Source organism: Pseudophryne corroboree, chromosome 2, assembly GCF_028390025.1.
Source record: "Pseudophryne corroboree isolate aPseCor3 chromosome 2, aPseCor3.hap2, whole genome shotgun sequence".
Classification (NCBI taxonomy): Eukaryota; Metazoa; Chordata; class Amphibia; order Anura; family Myobatrachidae; genus Pseudophryne; species Pseudophryne corroboree.
In genome coordinates, this window is record NC_086445.1 from 673,169,538 (window position 1) to 673,196,860 (window position 27,323).

At 50.7% G+C, this 27,323-nt stretch overlaps 1 protein-coding gene and 1 long non-coding RNA gene across 2 annotated transcripts in view; one reads left to right on the forward strand and one right to left on the reverse strand.

Annotated features, from left to right (window-relative positions):
• TMCC2 (transmembrane and coiled-coil domain family 2) overlaps positions 1–27,323 on the forward strand; it is a 607,696-nt gene that overhangs the window by 77,487 nt on the left and 502,886 nt on the right. The gene's annotated exons all lie outside the window — the stretch shown is intronic.
• Positions 408–26,752, reverse strand: LOC135051073 (uncharacterized). Its single transcript, XR_010242021.1, has 3 exons — positions 26,649–26,752; positions 23,113–23,203; positions 408–565 (listed from the first exon to the last, which is right to left on the reverse strand). It is a non-coding gene; the product is annotated as an uncharacterized LOC135051073 (long non-coding RNA).

The window sequence follows — 27,323 nt, forward strand, 5'->3', positions numbered from 1 at the left end:
GCTGCTAGTGCTAGGGCAACCATTCCGTGCTTTTGGAGATCTCAGATACAGCCTCCCATTGCTAAATGGTTCCAAAGAATTGATTACTATATGGCAATGGAAGACTTGACGTCTTCTTCCGACCAGTCTGCATCTCGATTCACAGCCGTCTGGTTGGATTGGCTGGAATTCAAAGAAACGCAGGAATACTCAGCCTTGTTGCGACTCCCCTCCCCTACGACATCCTAGAGCGGCGATGGTGAAGGCGATTCTTTTTTTTCTTTCTCCTTTTTTCCTCTCTTCTCTTTCTTCTCACCTTCTTTCTTTTTTCCTGTCTATCCTTTCTGCTTCTTGTATGTTCTATTTTTCGTGTTATTAATACTTGAAGATAATACACAATTTGCATAAAAAAAGAAAATGCAACAAGCTTGGATTTTACTGTAATTTAATGTCTTCCATCGGCAGACTCTTGGCACTCCAAGACCTACAGAAAATGATGCTCTTTATTAATGTATAGTATGTCCGCTGTCCCTACCCTACCCATTTTCTTTTTGTATCTTCATCCCCAAAAATATGAATACAATTTCTGGAATAAAAAAAAAAAAAAACACCCAGTAAGCTTGATATGAGTAACCAGTCCAAATCCTGAATTTGTGACTAATTATAATGGGAAATATAAAATTCAACTTTGGATTCTTTATATTCTTGCTTAACAAAAACATGGGTGGCAGAGACACTAGAGATGAGCGGGTTCGGTTTCTCTGAATCCGAACCCGCCAGAACTTCATGTTTTTTTTCACGGGTCCGAGCGACTCGGATCTTCCCGCCTTGCTCGGTTAACCCGAGCGCGCCCGAACGTCATCATGACGCTGTCGGATTCTCGCGAGGCTCGGATTCTATCGCGAGACTCGGATTCTATATAAGGAGCCGCGCGTCGCCGCCATTTTCACACGTGCATTGAGATTGATAGGGAGAGGACGTGGCTGGCGTCCTCTCCGTTTAGAATTAGAATAGATTAGAGAGACACTTGATTTACTAATTTTGGGGAGCATTAGGAGTACTCAGTAGTGTACAGTGCAGAGTTTTGCTGATAGTGACCAGTGACCACCACTTTTATTTATAATCCGTTCTCTGCCTGAAAAAAGCGATACACAGCACACAGTGACTCAGTCACATACCATATCTGTGTGCACTGCTCAGGCTCAGGCCAGTGTGCTGCATCATCTATATATATTATATATCTGTCTGACTGCTCAGCTCACACAGCTTATAATTGTGGGGGAGACTGCGGAGCACTACTGCAGTGCCAGTTATAGGTTATAGCAGGAGCCAGGAGTACATAATATTATATTAAAATTAAACAGTGCACACTTTTGCTGCAGGAGTGCCACTGCCAGTGTGACTAGTGACCAGTGACCTGACCACCAGTATATAATATTAGTAGTATACTATCTCTTTATCAACCAGTCTATATTAGCAGCAGACACAGTACAGTGCGGTAGTTCACGGCTGTGGCTACCTCTGTGTCGGCACTCGGCAGCCCGTCCATAATTGTATATACCAGTGACCTAACCGTGGTTTTTTTTTCTTTCTTTATACATACATACTAGTTACGAGTATACTATCTCTTTATCAACCAGTCTATATATTAGCAGCAGACACAGTACAGTGCGGTAGTTCACGGCTGTGGCTACCTCTGTGTCGGCACTCGGCAGCCCGTCCATAATTGTATATACCACCTAACCGTGGTTTTTTTTTTCTTTCTTTATACATACATACTAGTTACGAGTATACTATCTCTTTATCAACCAGTCTACATATTAGCAGCAGACACAGTACAGTGCGGTAGTTCACGGCTGTGGCTACCTCTGTGTCGGCACTCGGCAGCCCGTCCATAATTGTATATACCACCTAACCGTGTTTTTTTTTTCTTTCTTTATACATACATACTAGTTACGAGTATACTATCTCTTTATCAACCAGTCTATATATTAGCAGCAGACACAGTACAGTGCGGTAGTTCACGGCTGTGGCTACCTCTGTGTCGGCACTCGGCAGCCCGTCCATAATTGTATATACCACCTAACCGTGGTTTTTTTTTCTTTCTTTATACATACATACTAGTTACGAGTATACTATCTCTTTATCAACCAGTCTATATATTAGCAGCAGACACAGTACAGTGCGGTAGTTCACGGCTGTGGCTACCTCTGTGTCGGCACTCGGCAGCCCGTCCATAATTGTATATACCACCTAACCGTGGTTTTTTTTTCTTTCTTTATACATACATACTAGTTACGAGTATACTATCTCTTTATCAACCAGTCTATATATTAGCAGCAGACACAGTACAGTGCGGTAGTTCACGGCTGTGGCTACCTCTGTGTCGGCACTCGGCAGCCCGTCCATAATTGTATATACCACCTAACCGTGGTTTTTTTTTCTTTCTTTATACATACATACTAGTTACGAGTATACTATCTCTTTATCAACCAGTCTATATATTAGCAGCAGACACAGTACAGTGCGGTAGTTCACGGCTGTGGCTACCTCTGTGTCGGCACTCGGCAGCCCGTCCATAATTGTATATACCACCTAACCGTGGTTTTTTTTTCTTTCTTTATACATACATACTAGTTACGAGTATACTATCTCTTTATCAACCAGTCTATATATTAGCAGCAGACACAGTACAGTGCGGTAGTTCACGGCTGTGGCTACCTCTGTGTCGGCACTCGGCAGCCCGTCCATAATTGTATATACCACCTAACCGTGGTTTTTTTTCTTTCTTTATACATACATACTAGTTACGAGTATACTATCTCTTTATCAACCAGTCTATATATTAGCAGCAGACACAGTACAGTGCGGTAGTTCACGGCTGTGGCTACCTCTGTGTCGGCACTCGGCAGCCCGTCCATAATTGTATACTAGTATCCAATCCATCCATCTCCATTGTTTACCTGAGGTGCCTTTTAGTTGTGCCTATTAAAATATGGAGAACAAAAATGTTGAGGTTCCAAAATTAGGGAAAGATCAAGATCCACTTCCACCTCGTGCTGAAGCTGCTGCCACTAGTCATGGCCGAGACGATGAAATGCCAGCAACGTCGTCTGCCAAGGCCGATGCCCAATGGCATAGTACAGAGCATGTCAAAACCAAAACACCAAATATCAGTAAAAAAAGGACTCCAAAACCTAAAATAAAATTGTCGGAGGAGAAGCGTAAACTTGCCAATATGCCATTTACCACACGGAGTGGCAAGGAACGGCTGAGGCCCTGGCCTATGTTCATGGCTAGTGGTTCAGCTTCACATGAGGATGGAAGCACTCAGCCTCTCGCTAGAAAACTGAAAAGACTCAAGCTGGCAAAAGCACCGCAAAGAACTGTGCGTTCTTTGAAATCCCAAATCCACAAGGAGAGTCCAATTGTGTCGGTTGCGATGCCTGACCTTCCCAACACTGGACGTGAAGAGCATGCGCCTTCCACCATTTGCACGCCCCCTGCAAGTGCTGGAAGGAGCACCCGCAGTCCAGTTCCTGATAGTCAGATTGAAGATGTCAGTGTTGAAGTACACCAGGATGAGGAGGATATGGGTGTTGCTGGCGCTGGGGAGGAAATTGACCAGGAGGATTCTGATGGTGAGGTGGTTTGTTTAAGTCAGGCACCCGGGGAGACACCTGTTGTCCGTGGGAGGAATATGGCCGTTGACATGCCAGGTGAAAATACCAAAAAAATCAGCTCTTCGGTGTGGAGGTATTTCACCAGAAATGCGGACAACAGGTGTCAAGCCGTGTGTTCCCTTTGTCAAGCTGTAATAAGTAGGGGTAAGGACGTTAACCACCTCGGAACATCCTCCCTTATACGTCACCTGCAGCGCATTCATAATAAGTCAGTGACAAGTTCAAAAACTTTGGGCGACAGCGGAAGCAGTCCACTGACCAGTAAATCCCTTCCTCTTGTAACCAAGCTCACGCAAACCACCCCACCAACTCCCTCAGTGTCAATTTCCTCCTTCCCCAGGAATGCCAATAGTCCTGCAGGCCATGTCACTGGCAATTCTGACGAGTCCTCTCCTGCCTGGGATTCCTCCGATGCATCCTTGCGTGTAACGCCTACTGCTGCTGGCGCTGCTGTTGTTGCCGCTGGGAGTCGATGGTCATCCCAGAGGGGAAGTCGTAAGCCCACTTGTACTACTTCCAGTAAGCAATTGACTGTTCAACAGTCCTTTGCGAGGAAGATGAAATATCACAGCAGTCATCCTACTGCAAAGCGGATAACTGAGTCCTTGACAACTATGTTGGTGTTAGACGTGCGTCCGGTATCCGCCGTTAGTTCACAGGGAACTAGACAATTTATTGAGGCAGTGTGCCCCCGTTACCAAATACCATCTAGGTTCCACTTCTCTAGGCAGGCGATACCGAGAATGTACACGGACGTCAGAAAAAGACTCACCAGTGTCCTAAAAAATGCAGTTGTACCCAATGTCCACTTAACCACGGACATGTGGACAAGTGGAGCAGGGCAGGGTCAGGACTATATGACTGTGACAGCCCACTGGGTAGATGTATGGACTCCCGCCGCAAGAACAGCAGCGGCGGCACCAGTAGCAGCATCTCGCAAACGCCAACTCTTTCCTAGGCAGGCTACGCTTTGTATCACCGCTTTCCAGAATACGCACACAGCTGAAAACCTCTTACGGCAACTGAGGAAGATCATCGCGGAATGGCTTACCCCAATTGGACTCTCCTGTGGATTTGTGGCATCGGACAACGCCAGCAATATTGTGTGTGCATTAAATATGGGCAAATTCCAGCACGTCCCATGTTTTGCACATACCTTGAATTTGGTGGTGCAGAATTTTTTAAAAAACGACAGGGGCGTGCAAGAGATGCTGTCGGTGGCCAGAAAAATTGCGGGACACTTTCGGCGTACAGGCACCACGTACAGAAGACTGGAGCACCACCAAAAACTACTGAACCTGCCCTGCCATCATCTGAAGCAAGAAGTGGTAACGAGGTGGAATTCAACCCTCTATATGCTTCAGAGGTTGGAGGAGCAGCAAAAGGCCATTCAAGCCTATACAATTGAGCACGATATAGGAGATGGAATGCACCTGTCTCAAGTGCAGTGGAGAATGATTTCAACGTTGTGCAAGGTTCTGATGCCCTTTGAACTTGCCACACGTGAAGTCAGTTCAGACACTGCCAGCCTGAGTCAGGTCATTCCCCTCATCAGGCTTTTGCAGAAGAAGCTGGAGGCATTGAAGAAGGAGCTAAAAGGGAGCGATTCCGCTAGGCATGTGGGACTTGTGGATGGAGCCCTTAATTCGCTTAACAAGGATTCACGGGTGGTCAATCTGTTGAAATCAGAGCACTACATTTTGGCCACCGTGCTCGATCCTAGATTTAAAGCCTACCTTGGATCTCTCTTTCCGGCAGACACAGGTCTGCTGGGGTTGAAAGACCTGCTGGTGACAAAATTGTCAAGTCAAGCGGAACGCGACCTGTCAACATCTCCTCCTTCACATTCTCCCGCAACTGGGGGTGCGAGGAAAAGGCTCAGAATTCCGAGCCCACCCGCTGGCGGTGATGCAGGGCAGTCTGGAGCGACTGCTGATGCTGACATCTGGTCCGGACTGAAGGACCTGACAACGATTACGGACATGTCGTCTACTGTCACTGCATATGATTCTCTCAACATTGATAGAATGGTGGAGGATTATATGAGTGACCGCATCCAAGTAGGCACGTCACACAGTCCGTACTTATACTGGCAGGAAAAAGAGGCAATTTGGAGGCCCTTGCACAAACTGGCTTTATTCTACCTAAGTTGCCCTCCCACAAGTGTGTACTCCGAAAGAGTGTTTAGTGCCGCCGCTCACCTTGTCAGCAATCGGCGTACGAGGTTACATCCAGAAAATGTGGAGAAGATGATGTTCATTAAAATGAATTATAATCAATTCCTCCGCGGAGACATTGACCAGCAGCAATTGCCTCCACAAAGTACACAGGGAGCTGAGATGGTGGATTCCAGTGGGGACGAATTGATAATCTGTGAGGAGGGGGATGTACACGGTGATATATCGGAGGGTGAAGATGAGGTGGACATCTTGCCTCTGTAGAGCCAGTTTGTGCAAGGAGAGATTAATTGCTTCTTTTTTGGGGGGGGTCCAAACCAACCCGTCATATCAGTCACAGTCGTGTGGCAGACCCTGTCACTGAAATGATGGGTTGGTTAAAGTGTGCATGTCCTGTTTTGTTTATACAACATAAGGGTGGGTGGGAGGGCCCAAGGACAATTCCATCTTGCACCTCTTTTTTCTTTTCTTTTTCTTTGCATCATGTGCTGATTGGGGAGGGTTTTTTGGAAGGGACATCCTGCGTGACACTGCAGTGCCACTCCTAGATGGGCCCGGTGTTTGTGTCGGCCACTAGGGTCGCTAATCTTACTCACACAGTCAGCTACCTCATTGCGCCTCTTTTTTTCTTTGCGTCATGTGCTGTTTGGGGAGGGTTTTTTGGAAGGGACATCCTGCGTGACACTGCAGTGCCACTCCTAGATGGGCCCGGTGTTTGTGTCGGCCACTAGGGTCGCTAATCTTACTCACACAGTCAGCTACCTCATTGCGCCTCTTTTTTTCTTTGCGTCATGTGCTGTTTGGGGAGGGTTTTTTGGAAGGGACATCCTGCGTGACACTGCAGTGCCACTCCTAAATGGGCCCGGTGTTTGTGTCGGCCACTAGGGTCGCTAATCTTACTCACACAGTCAGCTACCTCATTGCGCCTCTTTTTTTCTTTGCGTCATGTGCTGTTTGGGGAGGGTTTTTTGGAAGGGACATCCTGCGTGACACTGCAGTGCCACTCCTAGATGTGCCCGGTGTTTGTGTCGGCCACTAGGGTCGCTAATCTTACTCACACAGCTACCTCATTGCGCCTCTTTTTTTCTTTGCGTCATGTGCTGTTTGGGGAGGGTTTTTTGGAAGGGCCATCCTGCGTGACACTGCAGTGCCACTCCTAGATGGGCCCGGTGTTTGTGTCGGCCACTAGGGTCGCTAATCTTACTCACACAGCTACCTCATTGCGCCTCTTTTTTTCTTTGCGTCATGTGCTGTTTGGGGAGGGTTTTTTGGAAGGGACATCCTGCGTGACACTGCAGTGCCACTCCAAGATGGGCCCGGTGTTTGTGTCGGCCACTAGGGTCGCTAATCTTACTCACACAGTCAGCTACCTCATTGCGCCTCTTTTTTTCTTTGCGTCATGTGCTGTTTGGGGAGGGTTTTTTGGAAGGGCCATCCTGCGTGACACTGCAGTGCCACTCCTAGATGGGCCCGGTGTTTGTGTCGGCCACTAGGGTCGCTAATCTTACTCACACAGCTACCTCATTGCGCCTCTTTTTTTCTTTGCGTCATGTGCTGTTTGGGGAGGGTTTTTTGGAAGGGCCATCCTGCGTGACACTGCAGTGCCACTCCTAGATGGGCCCGGTGTTTGTGTCGGCCACTAGGGTCGCTAATCTTACTCACACAGCTACCTCATTGCGCCTCTTTTTTTTTTTGCGTCATGTGCTGTTTGGGGAGGGTTTTTTGGAAGGGACATCCTGCGTGACACTGCAGTGCCACTCCTAGATGGGCCCGGTGTTTGTGTCGGCCACTAGGGTCGCTTATCTTACTCACACAGCGACCTCGGTGCAAATTTTAGGACTAAAAATAATATTGTGAGGTGTGAGGTATTCAGAATAGACTGAAAATGAGTGTAAATTATGGTTTTTGAGGTTAATAATACTTTGGGATCAAAATGACCCCCAAATTCTATGATTTAAGCTGTTTTTTAGTGTTTTTGGAAAAAAACACCCGAATCCAAAACACACCCGAATCCGACAAAAAAAATTCGGTGAGGTTTTGCCAAAACGCGTTCGAACCCAAAACACGGCCGCGGAACCGAACCCAAAACCAAAACACAAAACCCGAAAAATTTCAGGCGCTCATCTCTAAGAGACACATAATACGTATTTGGAGTCAGGCAGGATGTACAATAGCAACACTGTTATGGCTTATGTATATTAGGCATTTTCATCACATGTAACATTCCATTTGTCCTCAGGGGAAACAAAACAACTAGACACAATAATAGAAACATTGATCCCCACTGACAGTTGTTGCTGTCAGTATGTATACAAACAATCACACTCAGGAGCACAGAGCTATCTGAGCCACAGTAACTGTGATCCTCCTACGTGTGAGTGTTCATTTCCCGAACACACCCTTGGATAACATTGCTAGTTCATTGCTGCTGCTCTACTAATGATATTGTGTGTCTCACTGTACACAGACATGCTTGAGAACTTTCTGAGAATTATGTCTATGCCTTATTTACCTGTGTGTGTACTAATCAAACCTATGGCCCTCATTCCGAGTTGTTCGCTCGGTAAATTTAATCGCATCGCAGCGATTTTCCGCTTAGTGCGCATGCGCAATGTCCGCACTGCGACTGCGCCAAGTAAATTTGCTATGAAGTTAGGATTTTTACTCACGGCTTTTTCTTCGCTCAGGCGATCGTAGTGTGATTGACAGGAAATGGGTGTTTCTGGGCGGAAACAGGCCGTTTTTATGGGCGTGTGGGAAAAAACGCTACCGTTTCCGGGAAAAACGCAGGAGTGGCCGGAGAAACGGAGGAGTGTCTGGGCGAACGCTGGGTGTGTTTGTGACGTCAAACCAGGAACGACAAGCACTGAACTGATCGCAGATGCCGAGTAAGTTTGAAGCTACTCAGAAACTGCTACGAGGTGTGTAATCGCAATATTGCGATTACTTCGTTCGCAATTTTAAGATGCTAAGATTCACTCCCAGTAGGCGGCGGCTTAGCGTGAGCAACTCTGCTAAAATCGCCTTGCGAGCGAACAACTCGGAATGACCTCCTATGTACAGGGCCGTTGAGAGGTGCTCGGCCTCGGTAATGGTTCAGTGGGAGCAGTGGTTCCATGGGATGAGGGCAGGCATGGTAATGCCTACTGCCAAAAACAATATAAATAAATACTTTACTCAGTGCCGCAAAGAGCGTAACGCAGCCAGGGATGGATCCAGTTCCATGCATTTTCTAATGGCTGTATGTAGGGTCAGGCAGGTGAGGAATAGGGAAGGCCAAGGGGTAATGGTAGGGGACCCAGACAAGAAAAGGAGTGGGATGAAGAAGAGGATGGGCAGGATGGATAAGTGGGGAAGGCTGTGAGAGTATTTGGGCAAGTGTGCAGGCAGCTGGGACTCCTCATTCATAATACTGCTAGTGCATACCTCCCAACTTTTTAAAATCCTAAAGAGGGACCTTGGCCCCCGAAAAGGGGGCATGGCCTTATGAAAGGAGCATGACCTAGCGACAGAGACACTATTGCGAGCCACGCCTTCTTATACCATCACTGAGAGGGCATGCCCAGCGCTCTATGAGCTGCTGGCATGCCCCCTCTCCCTCTGTCATCTGTGAGTAGACGCTGCAGCAGTGACAGGAGCCTCCCAACTGCAGCACCCCCCCCCCCAACCGCGGGCTACTGCGGCCCGCGGGTGGGACAGTCCCAAAATAAGATTTTACTCACCGGTAAATCTAATTCTCGTAGTCCGTAGTGGATGCTGGGAACTCCGTAAGGACCATGGGGAATAGCGGCTCCGCAGGAGACTGGGCACAACTAAAGAAAGCTTTAGGACTACCTGGTGTGCACTGGCTCCTCCCTCTATGACCCTCTTCCAGACCTCAGTTAGGATACTGTGCCCGGAAGAGCTGACACAATAAGGAAGGATTTTGAATCCCGGGTAAGACTCATACCAGCCACACCAATCACACAGTATAACTCGTGATACTATACCCAGTTAACAGTATGAAATATAACTGAGCCTCTCAACAGATGGCTCAACAATAACCCTTTAGTTAAGCAATAACTATATACAAGTATTGCAGACAATCCGCACTTGGGATGGGCGCCCAGCATCCACTACGGACTACGAGAAATAGATTTACCAGTGAGTAAAATCTTGTTTTCTCTGACGTCCTAGTGGATGCTGGGAACTCCGTAAGGACCATGGGGATTATACCAAAGCTCCCAAACGGGCAGGAGAGTGCGGATGACTCTGCAGCACCGAATGAGCAAACTCAAGGTCCTCCTCAGCCAGGGTATCAAACTTGTAGACTTTTGCATTAATGTTTGAACCCGACCAAGTAGCAGCTCGGCAAAGTTGTAAAGCCGAGACCCCTCGGGCAGCCGCCCAAGAAGAGCCCACTTTCCTCGTGGAATGGGCTTTTACAGATTTAGGGTGCGGCAGTCCAGCCGCAGAATGTGCAAGTTGAATCGTGCTACAGATCCAGCGAGCAATAGTCTGCTTAGAAGCAGGAGCACCCAGCTTGTTGGGTGCATACAGGATAAATAGCGAGTCAGTTTTCCTGACTCCAGCCGTGCTGGAAACATATATTTTCAGGGCCCTGACTACGTCCAGTAACTTGGAGTCCTCCAAGTCCCACGTAGCCGCAGGCACCACAATAGGTTGATTCACATGAAAAGCTGATACCACCTTAGGAAGGAATTGGGATTGAGTCATCAATTCCGCCCTATCCATATGAAAATCAGATAAGGGCTTTTGCATGACAAAACCGCCAATTCTGATACACGCCTGGCCGACGCCAAGGCCAACCGCATGACCACTTTCCACGTGAGGTATTTTAGCTCTACGGATTTAAGTGGCTCAACCCAATGCGACTTCAGGAACTCCAACACCACGTTGAGATCCCACGGTGCCACTAGAGGCACACACAGGGGCTGAATATGCAGCACTCCCTTAACAAAAGTCTGAACTTCAGGCAGTGAAGCCAGTTCTTTTTGGAAGAAAATGTACAGAGCCGAAATCTGGACCTTAACGTAACCCAATTTTAGGCCCGTAGTCACTCCTGACTGTAGGAAGTGCAGAAATCGACCCAGTTGAAATTCCTCCGTTTGGGCCTTCCTGGCCTCACACCAAGCAACATATTTTTGCCATATGCGGTGATAATATTTGCGATCACATCTTTCCTAGCCTTAATCAGCGTAGGAATTACTTCCTCTGGAATGCCTTTTTCCTTTAGGATCCGGTGTTCAACCGCCATGCCGTCAAACACAGCCGTGGTAAGTCTTGGAACAGGCAGGGCCCCTGCTGCAGCAGGTCCTGTCTGAGCGACAGAGGCCATGGGTCCTCTGAGATCATTTCTTGAAGTTCTGGGTACCAAGCTCTTCTTGGCCAATCCGGAACCACGAGTATAGTTCTTACTCCTCTCCTTCTTAGTATTCTCAATACCTTGGGTATGAGAGGCAAAGGAAGGAACCCATACACCGACTGGTACACCCACGGTGTTACCAGAGCGTCCACAGCTATCGCCTGACCTGGCGCAATATCTTTTTAGCTTTTTGTTGAGGCGGGACGCCATCATGTCCACCTGTGGCCTTTCCCAATGGTGTACAATCATTTTGAAGACTTCTGGATGAAGTCCCCACTCTCCCGGGTGGAGGTCGTGCCTGCTGAGACAGTCTGCTTCCCAGTTGTCCACTCCGGGAATGAACACTGCTGACAGTGCTAACACATGATTTTCCGCCCATCGGAAAATCCTTGTGGCTTTTGCCATCACCACCCTGCTTCTTGTGCCGCCCTGCTGGTTTACATGGGCGACCGCCGTGATGTTGTCTGACTGGATCAGTACCGGCTGGTGTTGAAGCAGGGGTCTAGCCTGACTTAGGGCATTGTGAATGGCCCTTAGTCCCAGAATATTTATGTGTAGGGAAGTCTCCTGACTTGACCATAATCCTTGGAAGTTTCTTCCCTGTGTGACTGCCCCCCAGCCTCGAAGGCTGGCATCTGTGGTCACCAGGACCCAATCCTGTATTCCGAATCTGCGGCCCTCTAGAAGATGAGCACTCTGCAGCCACCACAACTGCGACACCCTGGCCCTTGGAGACAGGGTTATCAGCCGATGCATCTGAAGATGCGACCCGGACCACTTGTCCAACCGATCCCACTGGAAGATCCTTGCATGGAACCTACCGAATGGAATTTCTTCGTAAGAAGCTATCATAATTCCCAGGACTCGCGTGCATTGATGCACCGACACCTGTATTTGTAGTAGGAGGTCTCTGACTAGAGATGACAACTCCATGACCTTCTCCTCCGGGAGAAACCCTTTTTCCTGTTCTGTGTCCAGAACCATACTCAGGAACAGTAGACGCGTCGTAGGAACCAGCTGCGACTTTGGACTATTCAGAATCCAGCCGTGCTGTTGTAGCACTTCCCGAGATAGGGCTACTCCGACGAACAACTGTTCCCTGGACCTCGCCTTTATAAGGAGATCGTCCAAGTACGGGATAATTATAACTCCCTTTTTTCGAAGGAGTATCATAATTTCGGCCATTACCTTGGTAAATACCCTCGGTGCCGGGGACAGACCAACGGCAACGTCTGGAATTGGTAATGACAGTCCTGTACCACAATTTTGAGGTACTCCTGGTGAGGAAGGTAAATGGGGACATGCAGGTAAGCATCCTTGATGTCCAGTGATACCATGTAATCCCCTTCGTCCAGGCTTGCAATAACCGCCCTGAGCGATTCCATTTTGAACTTGAACCTTCGTATATAAGTGTTCAAGGATTTCAATTTTAGAATGGGTCTCACCGAACCGTCTGGTTTCGGTACCACAAACATTGTGGAATAGTAACCCCGTCCTTGTTGAAGGAGGGGTATCTTGATTATCACCTGCTGGAAGTACAGCTTGTGAATAGCCGCCAGTACTACCTCTCCTCGAGGGCAGCAGGCAAGGCTGATTTGAGGTAACGGCGAGGGGGAGTCGCCTCGAACTCCAGCTTGTATCCCTGTCATACTATTTGCAGAACCCAGGCATCCCTTGTGAGCGAGCCCACTGGTCGCTGAAGTTCCCGAGACGTGCCCCCACCGCACCTGGCTCCACCTGTGGAGCCCCAGCGTCATGCAGCGGACTCAGAGGAAGCGGGGGAAGATTTGATCCTGGGAACTGGCTGTCTGGTGCAGCTTTTTCCCTCTTCCCTTGTCTCTGTGCAGAAAGGAAGCGCCTTTGACCCGCTTGCTTTTCTGAAGCCGAAAGGACTGTACCTTTTAATACGGTGCTTTCTTAGGCTGTGAGGAAACTTGGGGTAAATATTTTCCTTCCCAGCTGTTGCTGTGGATACGAGGTCCCAGAGACCATTCCCAAACAATTCCTCACCCTTATAAGGCAGAATCTTCATGTGCCTTCTAAAGTTAGCATCGCCTGTCCACTGCCGGGTCCCTAATACCCTCCTGGCAGAATGGACATTGCATTAATTCTGGATGCCAGCTGGAAAATATCCCTCTGTGCATCCCTCATATATAAGACGACGTCTTTAATATGCTCTATGGTTAGCAAATAGTATCCCTGTCCTGACAGGGTAATAGACCGCGCTGCAGCAGCACTATCCATGCTGAAGGCAATTGCAGGTCTCAGTATAGTACCTGAGTGTGTATATACAGACTTCAGGATAGCCTCCTGCTTTTTTAACAGCAGGCTCCTTTAAAGTGGCCGTATCCTAAGACGGCAGTGCCATCTTTTTGACAAACGTGTGAGCGCCTTATCCACCCTAGGGGATATCTCCCAACGTGACCTATCCTCTGGCGGGAAAGGGTACGCCATCAGTAACTTTTTAGAAATTACCAGTTTCTTTTTAAATAGAGTAATTTTTTATTCACCACAAAATTAGAGATACAGACATTTCAGAATACGTTACTGGTCATAGTGGATAATCACAGTATTCAGTCATTCATATTAACTTTATGATAGTATACATGTACGAATGATATTCCCCATGTTACCATTTCCGTGCGGTCTTCCCGCAGTATGCATATTGTTTGTAGTCTGTAGCCAAGTCATGGTTCACATACTTAACATTTTCTATGTTTTCTCCCCCCACCTTATGTGTAATTACCCCGTCTAGTGAGCCGTATATAGCCCACAACCCCACTACCCCCGAACTAACCCTCTAAAACAAACTCAAGCCTAGTCAAACTAATGTGTACATGGTGTGGTGCGACAGCTAAATGATTAAGCAACTGCGTTAGGAGAGGCAAAAGGTTCGGCCCAACGCCCCGGGGCCCAAACAGCGCTTCCGCATCAATGGCCAGTGCCCGCTACATTTGAAGGGCAAGGTAGGAGTATGTGGAAGTGATCCAAGGAGACCAAATCTTCTCGTATCTGGTAAGGGCATTATATTTCATATATACATATCGTTCTTTTAATAGGGTATCATTGACCAAACTTTTAAGAGCAGGTATTGTGGGAGGGCTGGGGGCCATCCATGTCCGCGCGATACACACTTTTGCAAGTGCGCATACGCTGCGGGCATACATGCTTTCCCATCGGGACCCAGAATCCGAGTCACCCACCCCCAGAATGCAAAATCTCGGAGTCAGCATTCCCCTCTGTGTTCCCGTATGTTCCAGAATCGACCTGACCCCAGCCCAGAACACCTGCAGCAACGGGCATTCCCATATGAGGTGCCAGAATGTGCCTCCGGCAGCCCCGCACTTGGGACAAACATCAACACTATCAGACCTGAATCTGGCCAGCCTGCTCGGTGTCATGTATGATCTATGCAGGATGAAAAGCTGTATCTGCTGAAACCGCAGCGATTTGGTGACCTGGCTCGGATTGCCCAAAGCGCCCTCCCAGTCTTCCCCGTCTATGGGACCCAAGTCACACTCCCAGTTCTCCCGAAGATTCGAGAGCGGGTCTGCATGTATTGTTTGAAGAAGGTATGAGTAGGTGAAGGAAATCACCTTGACTCGACCCAGTGAATGTAGAAATGTTTTGATGGGAAAGGGGAGGAGCGCCGGGGGGGAATCTCCAAATTGCGCCTGCAAGGCGTGCCTGAGCTGTAAAAATCTGTAGAAGTAAGAGTTCGGGAGTCCAAACTCCTCCTTTAATTGGTGAAATGATTTCAATGAACCGTCACTATATAATTGGGACAGCGAGTCTATCGAATACGGAGCCCATACCTCCCCGCCCTCTAGGGACCTCAGTTCATTAAGCATTGTGGAGTGCCATAGGGGAGTATCAGGGTCCATGCCTTTATACCCGAGTAGGCCCTTCAATGCTAGCCATATTCTCATCGCCTGAAAGACAATAGGAGGTAAAAATCTAGAAGGGTTTTCCCCCACCAGGACCTGTGCCGGGGAAAGGTCCGGGTAATAGCATTGAAGGAACGCCCGGCCCAGCCCAGCCCCCCCCCCCCCTCCCGAAGCCACATACTGATATGTGATAGCTGAGCAGCATAATAATATAGTTGGAAGTGGGGCAAGGCCAGACCGCCGTCCCTTTTTTGTCTGGTGAGGGTGGTTAATTTTATTCTAGCTCTTTTATTGGCCCATATAAAGGAGGACAGGACGCTATTTAATTTCCTGAAGAAGGCTGGAAAAAGGAATACAGGGGACTGTAGTAGAACATACAATAGTTTAGGCAAGACTACCATTTTAATAAGGCCGACCCTGCCCGTCATTGTCAGTGGTAGCTTACCCCAAGCTCTCGATTTGCGCGCTACTGTCTGTACTAGAGGATCGAGGTTTAAGGGCACAAAGTCTGATGGGTCGTTTGTAATTAGAATTCCGAGGTACTTAAACTGGACTGTCCAGCACAACGGCAGGGATATTTTCGGAACCTGAGGGAGGGAGCCTATAATGGGCATAATGAATGATTTAGTCCAGTTTATGCGGAGACCCGAATACCCACCGAATGTCTCAATGACCCGCAGCACAGTGGGCATCTCTACTGCGTAGTCTTGAAGGAATAACAACAAGTCATCCGCATAAAGGGCTATCTTGTCAGTGCAGGAGCCGGTACCTATTCCCCCAATGTCCGGGTGCGATCTGATCAGGCAAGCGAGGGGCTCTATGGCTATGGCAAACAGGGCAGGAGAGAGGGGGCATCCCTGTCTGGTGCCCCGTGTCAAAGGGAAGGAGGAGGAAATGTAGCCGTTCACCAAGACCCTGGCGCGTGGATTCTGGTATAGTAATTTGATCCATTGAATAAAGTTTGGGCCGAAGCCCATGTTCCTCATGACTCCCCACAGGTAAGGCCATTCAACGCTGTCGAATGCCTTGGCTGCATCCAGTGAGACTACAGCCGCGTCCGAGGGGGAGTCGCGAGGGGCCTGCAAAATGGTGTATAGCCTGCGCAAGTTAATGGATGTGGATTTCCCAGGCATGAAGCCGGTTTGATCCGGATGAATTATAGATTCAATTACTAGGTTGAGTCGGACCGCAAGAATTTTCGCCAGGATCTTGGCGTCAGTGGGGATGAGGGAGATCGGCCTGTAGGAGTCCAACAACCTGGGGTCCTTACCAGGCTTTGGAAGCATTATAAGGATCGCCTCGGACATTGAGGGAGGAAGGCTGTTAGTGGCAGTCATTTTAACGTACGTGTCAAGCAGCCGGGGACCAAAGAACTCAATGTACTGTTTATATAGTTCCGTGGGAATACCGTCACTACCCGGGGATTTACCGCTAGGAGACACCTCTACCGCCGACACCACCTCTTCCAGGGTCAGAGGTGCGTCCAGTGCGTCCCTGGCCTCAGGGGAGAGTTTAGAAAGGGGAATGTTTGTCAGGTACAGGTCTAGTTCCTCCGTGGAGCATGTCAGTCTACTATCGTATACCTCTCTGAAGTAGCCGAGGAACATCTGTGCGATGTCAGGGGTGGCATCCACCATGGAGCCGCCTGAGTCAAGCATTTGCGCTATCGTGGTCCCAGGTCGATCGTAGTGCACTAAGTGGGCCATCAGGCTACCTGGTCTGTCCGCCTGCATATATATGTTAGTGGCCCTAAACAAAAGGGAACGTGCATTTATATCTGAAAGGTGAGCCAGCCAGGCCTCCTGAGCCGCAAGCCAGTGGGCCTTCAGCTCAGGAGTACCCTCAGTCAGGTAACGCATCTCCAGATCCCTACACTCAGTCTCAAGCTGTCTTTCCATCGCCCTTCTAGCCACCTTGCAGGCTGCAATTTTGCCGATCATTGTACCTCGCAAATACGCCTTGAACGCGTCCCAAACAACCGGGGCCGGGGCCGATCCCACATTATCTGCAAAAAATCCCTCCCATGTGGACACCAACTCCGGGCATTCGCCCAGCTGGGCCAGCCAAGAAGGGTGTAGCCGCCAATATGACTGTCCCCTCTGACATTCCCCATCTATTGAGAGCACCAGGGGCGAGTGATCAGACACCCCCCGTGCCTCGTAACGGACATCTGTCACGCCAGGCAAAAGCCCAGGCGAGACCAGGGCCAGGTCGATTCTAGAAAAAGAGCCATGTGTACCCGAATAACAGGAGTATTGCCTAAGACTAGGATTCCGAATTCTCCAGACGTCTACCCACTGCATACCGTCTAGAAAATCTGCGAATTTAGATCCCGATGAGGTTGAGCCGCCCCCCGTCCCTTGATCCCGGGGAGCCCTCCATCTGTCTAAGGAGGCATCCAACACAGCGTTGAAGTCCCCCAAGCAGATGACAGGGGTGTGTGGGGAGGAGGCAACAAATAAGGCGGCCTTTTGCAGGACATCATATGAAAACGGGGGGGGAACATACACGGACAACAGGAAAAAATTACGTGAGAACAATTTACATTCTATGAACACGTATCTACCATGTGGATCTGTATTTACTCTGATCATCTCAAACTGTACAGTCCTCTTTATCATTACCGACACCCCTCGGGAATATGAGGAGTGCGAGGAATGATATGCCCAGCCCACCCAAGGCCTGCGGAGCGACAACAGCCTATTTCCCTCCAAATGGGTTTCGCTTAAACAGATAATATCCGGGCAATATTTCTTGATCATCTTAAACACTAATGATCGCTTTACTTTGTTGTTAATGCCCCAGACATTCCACGCCAAGATTTTTAAGGGAGGCATGTCAGCCAAGTCATCAGCTGGGGCGCAACACTCCTATCGACCACCCATCCCCCCGGCTCCTTGCTCGCACAATCGCGCCGTCCACCGGCCCCTGACCTCGAGCCAAACCCCTGAAAACAGTGCGACCCCACCACACCCTCCGAATGACTAGTATATAGGCTTCGTAAATTCAAAACATAAAACAGAAAAACTACTGGGGGGCCAACAGCGGCCCCCCGGCATCCCCCCTCCCCGTATACCTCCCCGAACTGTGGCATACCTAAATCCCTAACCGAACTCTAGCCCTGGAGAACCCAAAGCCTACGGCAACACTGTACTAGGCGTACAGATCAAACAACCCCAATACTTAAACCCTTATGTGTTTATACGTTTATAACACTTCTCAGCAAAGTCCAGTACCACTAAACGAGAGGAAGCTCCCTGGACTTATACTTGCGAGTTGTAGGCTCATAGAGGAAGGCGACCCGATGTCAGTCTGGAGCCAGCTGGCGTGCCCCCGGAGCATATCTGTCCAACCAGGAAGCCGCTTCCCTGGGCGAGCTGAAGAATTTAGTCTCCCCGTCCGCCACCACACGCAATCTGGAGGGAAACAGCATTGAATAGGATATATTCAGGTCACGAAGGCGTCGCTTTATGGGGAGAAACTGTGCTCGGTCTTTTTGGACGTCCGCTGCAAAGTCCGGAAATGCCGACACCCGGATTCCATTCCGGATCAGGGGACCCTTCACGCGTCCCAGGCGCAGGACGGAGTCCCGGTCCTTGTAGTGCAGGAATTTTGCTATAAAAGTTCGTGGTGGGGCGCCTGGTGGTAAAGGCCGGAAGGGCACGCGGTGGGCCCGCTCCACTGCAAACTGAGAAGTAAAGGATTCAGCACCGTATGCCTCTTTTAACCAGGATTCCAGGAAATCCTCGGGGTGTGCCCCTTCTTCTTTTTCGGGGAGGCCTACGAACCTCACGTTGTTTCTGCGGAGTCTGCCCTCCATGTCCAGGAGTTTGGCTTGCATCGTTGTGACTTGCTGTGTAACTGCAGACACCGATTGTTGCAGAGGGCCGCTGAGGTCTTCCAGGTTGGAGACCCTTGTCTCAGTTTCGCCCACCCTCTCCCGTACTCGTTGGACGTCCTGTCGTAGCAGTGATAAATCACACTGCACCTTCTCCATCTTGTCCGATAGGCGTTGCTCGCTGGCCGCTATGGCCTCCAGGTCCTGCTGGATGGAGGGAGCAGACGGCTGCGTATTCGCCCCCGAGTCGGCCCCAGCCGATGGATCCATTCTGGCAGGGGGGGAGGGCTTAGGAGATGACTGCGTCGACTAAGATGCAGGCTGTCGGGCAAACTTCTCCAATTTAGCCGCGGCCGCACTCTGGCCGCCCCTCACCATCTTGTGGGGGTCCAGCAGTAATGAGAGTCCCGTTGTTCAGTGTCAAAGGTATAACAGTGGATGGTAAATGCAGTATCAGCAGCACGCCAGGCACTGGGATAGCCAGATGTTATAATGAAGGGAGAAGGGGGACCTGGGGGGTCCAATGGTATAAATAAATATGTCCAGTGTGTGATATTCCAGCAGTATAAGCAGTAGGAGGCAGGGCAGCTGGGACAGTATCCAATCCTCCAGCCCAGTGCAGTCTTCACCCACACTGCACCCTGCTGTGTTCAGTACCTCAGGGAGCTGCAGGTAAAATGGCCGCCCAGCACAAGGATTTCCCCCTCTTCCCTCACTGCACCAGCCTTCAGGGGATCAGGATGGCTTATGGATGTGGCCCTGGGGGTGCAGGAGTGGGGTGCCGCTCCTTTCCGGTGCCGCTGGACGCCGTGTCCGCCTCGGGCGCTCTATCGCGTGCCCGGCGGAGCTTCAAAATCGAGGCCGGGGACTGAGCTGCGGCCTAGGCCCGGAGTCCGGGCGGCCGCCGACGCGAGCCGGGAGTGCTCGCACACACGCACCACCGCCTCCCCAGCACCGCCAGGCAGGAGAATAGTCCAGAGGAGAGCAGGATCGGGGCCCCAGGATTGTTACAGGATTAATTATCCAGGGAGCTCCTCGATCCTGCTGCCTAGTCCTCTGCCGCCGTGGCCACGCCCCCAGAAATTACCAGTTTCTTATCGGGGGAACCCACGCTTCTTCACACACTTCATTCACTCATCTGATGGGGGAACAAAACACTGGTTGCTTTTTCTCCCCAAACATAAAACCCCTTTTTTGTGGTACCTGGGTTAATGTCAGAAATGTATAACACATTTTTAATTGCCGAGATCATGCAACGGATGTTCCTAGTGGATTGTGTATATGTCTCAACCTTGTCGACACTGGAGTTAGACTCCGTGTCGACATCTGTGTCTGCCATCTGAGGTAGCGAGCGTTTTTGAGCCCCTGATGGCCTTTGAGATGCCTGGGCAGGCGCGGGCTGAGAAGCCGGCAGTCCCACAGCTGTTACGTCATTCAGCCTTTTATGTAAGGAGTTGACACTGTCGGTTAATACCTTCCACCTATCCATCCACTCTGGTGTCGGCCCCACAGGGGGCGACATCACATTTATCGGCATCTGCTCCGCCTCCACATAAGCCTCCTCATCAACCATGTCGACACAGCCGTACCGACACACCGCACACACACAGGGAATGCTCTGACTGAGGACAGGACCCCACAAAGTCCTTTGGGGAGACAGAGAGAGAGTATGCCAGCACACACCAGAGCGCTATATAATGCAGGGATTCACACTACCCACAGTGATTTTTCCCTTATAGCTGCTAAAATACACATATTTAACCCTTTCAGCCTGAAAACTACAGGGGAGAGCCTGGGGAGCTGTCTTCCAGCTGCACTGTGAAGAGAAAATGGCGCCAGTGTGCTGAGGGAGATAGCCCCGCCCCTTTTTCGGCTGACTTTCTCCCGCTTTTTTATGGATCCTGGCAGGGGTATTTTACACATATATAGCCTCTAGGACAATATATTGTGTTATTTTGCCAGACAAGGTGTTAATATTGCTGCTCTGGGCGCCCCCCCCCAGCGCCCTGCACCCATCAGTGACCGGAGTGTGAGGTGTGCATGAGGAGCAATGGCGCACAGCTGCAGTGCTGTGCGCTACCTTGTTGAAGACCGAAGTCTTCTGCCGCCGATTTTCAGGACCATCTTCATGCTTCTGGCTCTGTAAGGGGGACGGCGGCGCGGCTCCGGGACCGAACGATCAAGGTCGGGTCCTGTGTTCGATCTCTCTGGAGCTAATGGTGTCCAGTAGCCTAAGAAGCCCAAACTAGCTCCAATCAGGTAGGTTCGCTTCTTCTCCCCTTAGTCCCTCGTAGCAGTGAGTCTGTTGCCAGCAGATCTCACTGAAAACAAAAAACCTAAAATATACTTTCTTTTTCTAGGAGCTCAGGAGAGCCCCTAGTGTGCATCCAGCTCAGCCGGGCACAAGATTCTAACTGAGGTCTGGAGGAGGGTCATAGAGGGAGGAGCCAGTGCACACCAGGTAGTCCTAAAGCTTTCTTTAGTTGTGCCCAGTCTCCTGCGGAGCCGCTATTCCCCATGGTCCTTACGGAGTTCCCAGCATCCACTAGGACGTCAGAGAAAAAAAGGGACTGTCCCACAAAAATCTGCAAGGGGGAGGGGTATGAGAAACAGAACAACAAGTGGAAAAAAAGGTGAGCTGGGAGAGAACAGAGAAATTAAGGATGAAAAGAGCAGGATATAAAGCTAAAGGATGCTTTAACCCATTAGTCAAGGTGAAGGGGTCAGTTAAGTCTATTATTTTTTTTATTGTACTGAGTGAGGTAATGAGGGTGTTAATTAATACTTATGCCTGGCTGCTTTGGGACATCGCATTGTAATGCTTGATCTAGCACATTTTTAGCACAAAATGATTTTCTACCTATGTAACACCTTTTAACATTCTAATTATTACTTCTCACCAATGCAACACTCTTAACACCTTCCTTCTGCTTCTTACTTACAGTATTAACACTTTAACCTTTCACTAGTGTGATGCTTTGGGGATGTTGGTCTGTGCTGACTTGAGGGATCCCATGCCCTGGAACCTTAGTGTTAGGGATCTACCAGATGAAGTCACCTGGTTGCGGTTGGTGGGCCCATATTTTTGGCAAAAAAATTATGCTAAGCACCTCAATTTTGTTCCTTGTTAGATTGCAGCGTTCACTATAATTATTCTAAACTGCAGTGTTTAGTACTACAAATTTATGCATCTGCGTTTTCTTTTTTTCTGTGTGGAACTACAGGTGGTGGGAAAATATATTCCTGTATATTAATGATGTTTCTTTGTTGCTCTGCCAAGAAGCAAGACCCAAACTAAATGGCAACTACATCCACAGTATGATGGAGAAAGTCAGTAGCCCTAAAATAAAAAATGTCAAAACTTTTGTTATATAGCATGTGGCCAGAGACCCGTCCCACATGATAACCTCATGGCGTGTTCACTTTGTTTTTTCAAATGGATGAATCGGTGCTAGGCACCATGGCCCTCATTCCGAGTTGATCGCTCGCTAGCTACTTTCTGCAGCCGTGCAAATGCATAATCGCCGCCCACGGGGGAGTGTATTTTCGCTTTGCAAGTGTGCGAACGCATGTGCAGCCGAGCGGAACGAAAAAGTTTTTTGCAGTTTCGGAGTAGGTCTGAATTTACTCAGCCCTTGCGATCACTTTAGCCTGTCCGGTTCTGGAATTTACGTCAGACGCCCGCCCTGCAAACGCCTGGACATGTCTGCGTTTTTCCTACCACTCCCAGAAAACGGTCAGTTGAAACCCATAAATACCCTCTTTCTGTCAATCTCTTTGCGATCACCCGTGCAAATGGATTCGTCGCTAGAAGCATTGCCCAGCAACGATGCTGTTTGTACCCGTATGACGCACGTGCATATTGCGGTGCATACGCATGCGCAGTAGTAACCTGATTGCTGCGCTGTGAAAATCGTCAGAGTGCGATCAGCTTGGAATATCCCCCTATATATGGTAAATGTATAGGTAATAATGTGTTGTAACGTTATATTTAGTGTTCTATACATGGTTGTAGAATTGCATGTTTTTAATGTATTTAAAGGGAAAAATGCACTTACTCTGTATATGTCTGGTTTATGAATCACTATCTTCTGTGACTGTAGAAAATTGGCACGCTAATTGCCATTTCCTAATAAGAGGACTGGTGAATGACAAAGCTTTTGATATTGGCCAGTGTACTCACCCCAGGAGATGAGCCTAGATTTTGAGGGAAGGTGTTGGGAGACTTCTGAGTGTATCTATGTCAAGTGTCAAGAAGATTTGTAATTGATTTCCTGTAAAGATATATGCAGGGAAGGATGAAAAACATTTGTTCATTTAGGAAATCAAATGCAACCCTTATTGCTGCATAAACTACATACTGTAGATATTTGAATCTGTGTGATAAATATATCAAAACTAGGTGCTTCATCACGCCTTGCGGGCGCTCTTCACACCGTCGGAAGGGGCTGCGCCCCTTTAACCCCTGCAGAGACGCGGGACGTCGGGGAGGGGACACAAAGACGCGGGGCGGCGGGGAGGAGACAGACGGGGAGGGGACACAGAGATGCGGGGCGGGGACACAGACACAGGGCGGGGACACAGAGACGCAGGGTGGCAGGGAGGGAATACAGAGAGGTGGGGCGGCAGGGAAAGAACGCAGAGACGCGGGGCGGCAGGGAGGGGACGCAGAGACGCGGGGCGGCAGGGAGGGGACGCAGAGACGCGGGGCGACAGGGAGGGAATGCAGAGAAGCGGCGCGGCAGGGAGGGGTCGCAGAGACGCGGGGCGGCAGGGAAGGGACGCAGAGACGCGGGGCTGCAGGGAGGGGACGCAGAGAGGCGGGGCGGCAGGGAGGGGACACAGAGACGCAGGGAGGCAGGGAGGGGACGCAGAGACGCGGGCGGCAGGGAGGGGACGCAGAGACGCAGGCGGCGGTGAGGGGACGCAGAGAGGCGGGCGGCAGGGAGGGGATGCAGAGATGCGGGCGGCAGGGAGGGGACGCAGAGACGCGGGCGGCAGGGAGGGGACGCAGAGAGGCGGGTGGCAGGGAGGGGACGCAGAGAGGTGGGCGGCAGGGAGGGGACGCAGAAACGTGGGCGGCAGGGAGGGGACGCAGAGACGCAGGCGGCGGTGAGGGGACGCAGAGACGCGGGCGGCAGAGAGGGGAGGCAGAGACGCGGGGCGGCAGGGAGGGGACGCAGAGACGCGGGGCGGCAGGGAGGGGACGCAGAGACGCGGGGTACCAGAAAGGGGACGCAGAGATGCGGGCGGCAGGGAGGGGATAGAGAGACATGGGGCGGCAGGGAGGGGACGCAGAGACGCGGGCGCCAGGGAGGGGACGCAGAGACGCGGGTGGCAGGGAGTGGACGCAGAGACGCAGGCGGCAGGGAGAGGACGCAGAGACGCGGGCGGCAGGGAGAGGACGCAGAGACGCGGGGCGGCAGGGAGGGGATAGAGACACGTGGGGCGGCAGGGAGGGGACGCAGAGACGCGGGTGGCAGGGAGGGGACGTAGAGACGCGGGTGGCAGGGAGGGGACGCAGAGACGCGGGCGGCAGGGAGAGGACGCAGAGATGCGGGCGGCAGGGAGGGGACGCAGAGACGCGGGTGGCAGGGAGGGGACACAGAGACGCGGGGTGGCAGGGAGGGGACACAGACACGCGGGGTGGCAGGGAGGGGATGCGGGGCGGTACGGAAGGGACACAAAGACGCGGGGCGGCAGGGAGGGAACGCAGAGACGCGGGGCGGCAGGGAGGGAACGCAGAGACGCGGGGCGGCAGGGAGGAGACGCGGGGCGGCAGGGAGGGGACGCAGAGACGCGGGGCGGCAGGGAGGGGACGCAGAGACGCAGGGCGGCAAGGAGGGGACGCAGAAACGCGGGGAGGCAGGGAGGGAATGCAGAGAAGCGGGGCAGCAGGGAGGGGACGCAGAGACGCGGGGCGGCAGGGAGGGGACGCAGAGACGCAGGGAGGGGATGCAGAGACGCGGGGGGCGGCAGGGAGGGGACGCAGAGACGCGGGCGGCTGTGAGGGGACGCAGAGAGGCGGAGCTGCCTGTGCACTCTCACCTGTGAAGTTGGTGTAGCGGCCACATTAGCAGGCGCGCTGTCCCCCGTCTCTGGCCTGTGGAGCCGGCAGCCCAGGCCCTGTGGTGTACATTCCGGGAATCTGGGGATGGTGGGAGGCAGCGTTGTGTTCGGTGTGCGGAGGAGGCAGCGGGTGTCTGTACCGGCGCAGGGGGGGGCTATGAAGCCTTCTCCTGCGCCACCCGTCGATCCTGATGTGTATGGCGGCGGCGGCAGCAGTTACAGGCGCGGGTGATGCTGCGCCGTAACTGCAATCTCTTCGTCCGTTGTGCGGACGGCGTCTGGCGGGACTGTGGGTCCCAGGCGCGGCTGCAGTGTGGGAGCTGGCGTTGGGGGTGTGTGGAGGGCGGGAGGGGTGGTGCGGGCTGCGGCTGTCTGGTCGGCCGTGGTGCGGGCGGCAGGGCCCGGCCACCGTTTCCGTGGCGCGGATGGCTGTGGGAGGTGCTGGCTTGTGCGGCGGGTGGGTTCGGTGCGGTGGGTTAGGCTGGGCAGTGTGTGCTGGTGAGTTATGCAGGCGTCGGGGTCGGGGGTGTCTGGGCTGTCAGTGGCTGCTGGAGGTGGGTTTGGGGTGTGTGGTGCGGGTGGCATTGGGGTGTAGGTGGCACGGGAGGGGTCTGTGGTTACCTGGCAGTGTGGGGTGTCCATGCCCTGGTCGCTTCTGGCTCAGTGGCAAACGCAGGATTTTCATGGGGGGGTTTCCGTGCGCGCGCGTGTATGTGTGTGTGTGTGTGTGCTCGTAATTGAGTAGCCAGCACACTGCACAAGCTGTATGTATGTATGTATGTGTATATATATATATATATATACATATATACACACACATATACATACGTACATACACACACACACATACATATATATATACACACACACAGAACATCTGTACATAGACATACACACATACTGTACACAGTATACATGTGCACACACAGTTTACATGCACACATCATACACACACAGTATACATACTAACAGTATACATGCAAACATACAAACATAGTATACATGCACACAGCCACACACGCACAGTATACATGCACACAACACACACACAGTACACATGCATACAGCATATATACATACACACACAGCATACATAGTTACACACTATACATGCACACAGCATACTGTACATACACACAGTATACATGCACACACAGTACACATGCATACAGCATATATACATACACACACTATATATGCACACAGCAAACATACATAGTTACACACACACACTGGGGGTAATTCCAAGTTGATCGCAGCAGGAAATTTTTTAGCAGTTGGGCAAAACCATGTGTACTGCAGGTGGGGCAGATATAACATGTGCAGAGAGAATCAGATTTGGGTGGGGTGTGTTCAATCTGCAATCTAAATTGCAGTGTAAAAATTAAGCAGCCAGTATTTACCCTGCACAGACACAAAATAACCCACCCAAATCTAACTCTCTCTGCACATGTTACATCTGCCTCCCCCTGCAGTGCACATGGTTTTGCCCAACTGCTAAAAAATTTCCTGCTGCGATCAACTTGGAATTACCCCCACTATACATGTACTTAGCATACATACATTAATACACACATTAATACACACACACTATACATTTAACATAGCAATACACACATCCATTAACATTGAACAGAACCCCCTCCTCACCTTACACTACAGTGGGAGCCGAAAACAGCAGACACTGCCTCACGTAGCTCTGTCTCATGGCCCCTTGAACTGCCTGAGAGGAACTGCGCGCTTCCGCTGCAGCTCCCCCTACAGGCAGCCAGCAGCGGCAGCAGCCAGGTTCACACTGTCACTCGGACAGTGTAAAGAGGAGGGAGCTGCTGCATAAGCTTCTCCTCATTTAAAAAAAAAAAAATCGGACGGTAGCGCCGATGGATCGGAGACCAGGGGGTTTCTAGGTACTCGGTAACCCCCCCTGCGTGCGCGTATGTGGCTGGTGGGCGGATTATGTGTCTGCAGCTCCGTCCTGCTAGTGGTGTGCTGGGACAGGGGAGGAGCTGCTAACTCCACCCACCACTGTGACTCCACCCAGCGTCAGAGGGCCAGGCACAGTCACAGGGCAAATATATAGGAGATATGATTGTAAATTGCCAGTTCCTGTGTAATGTGAGCTGTATTGTGTCTTCTGACTATATATATAGAGAGAGAGAGACAGAGAGAGAGAGAGAGAGAGAGAGAGAGAGAGCATATGAGCACTGATAGAGAGAAATCTCTTCTGAATGAGAAGAGCGATACCTGCTGTAAACATATTTCATGTAGTGAGATGCCGTTTTGAGAACCGAGTAAAACCGAATCCGCTCATCTCTAGTGACTTGT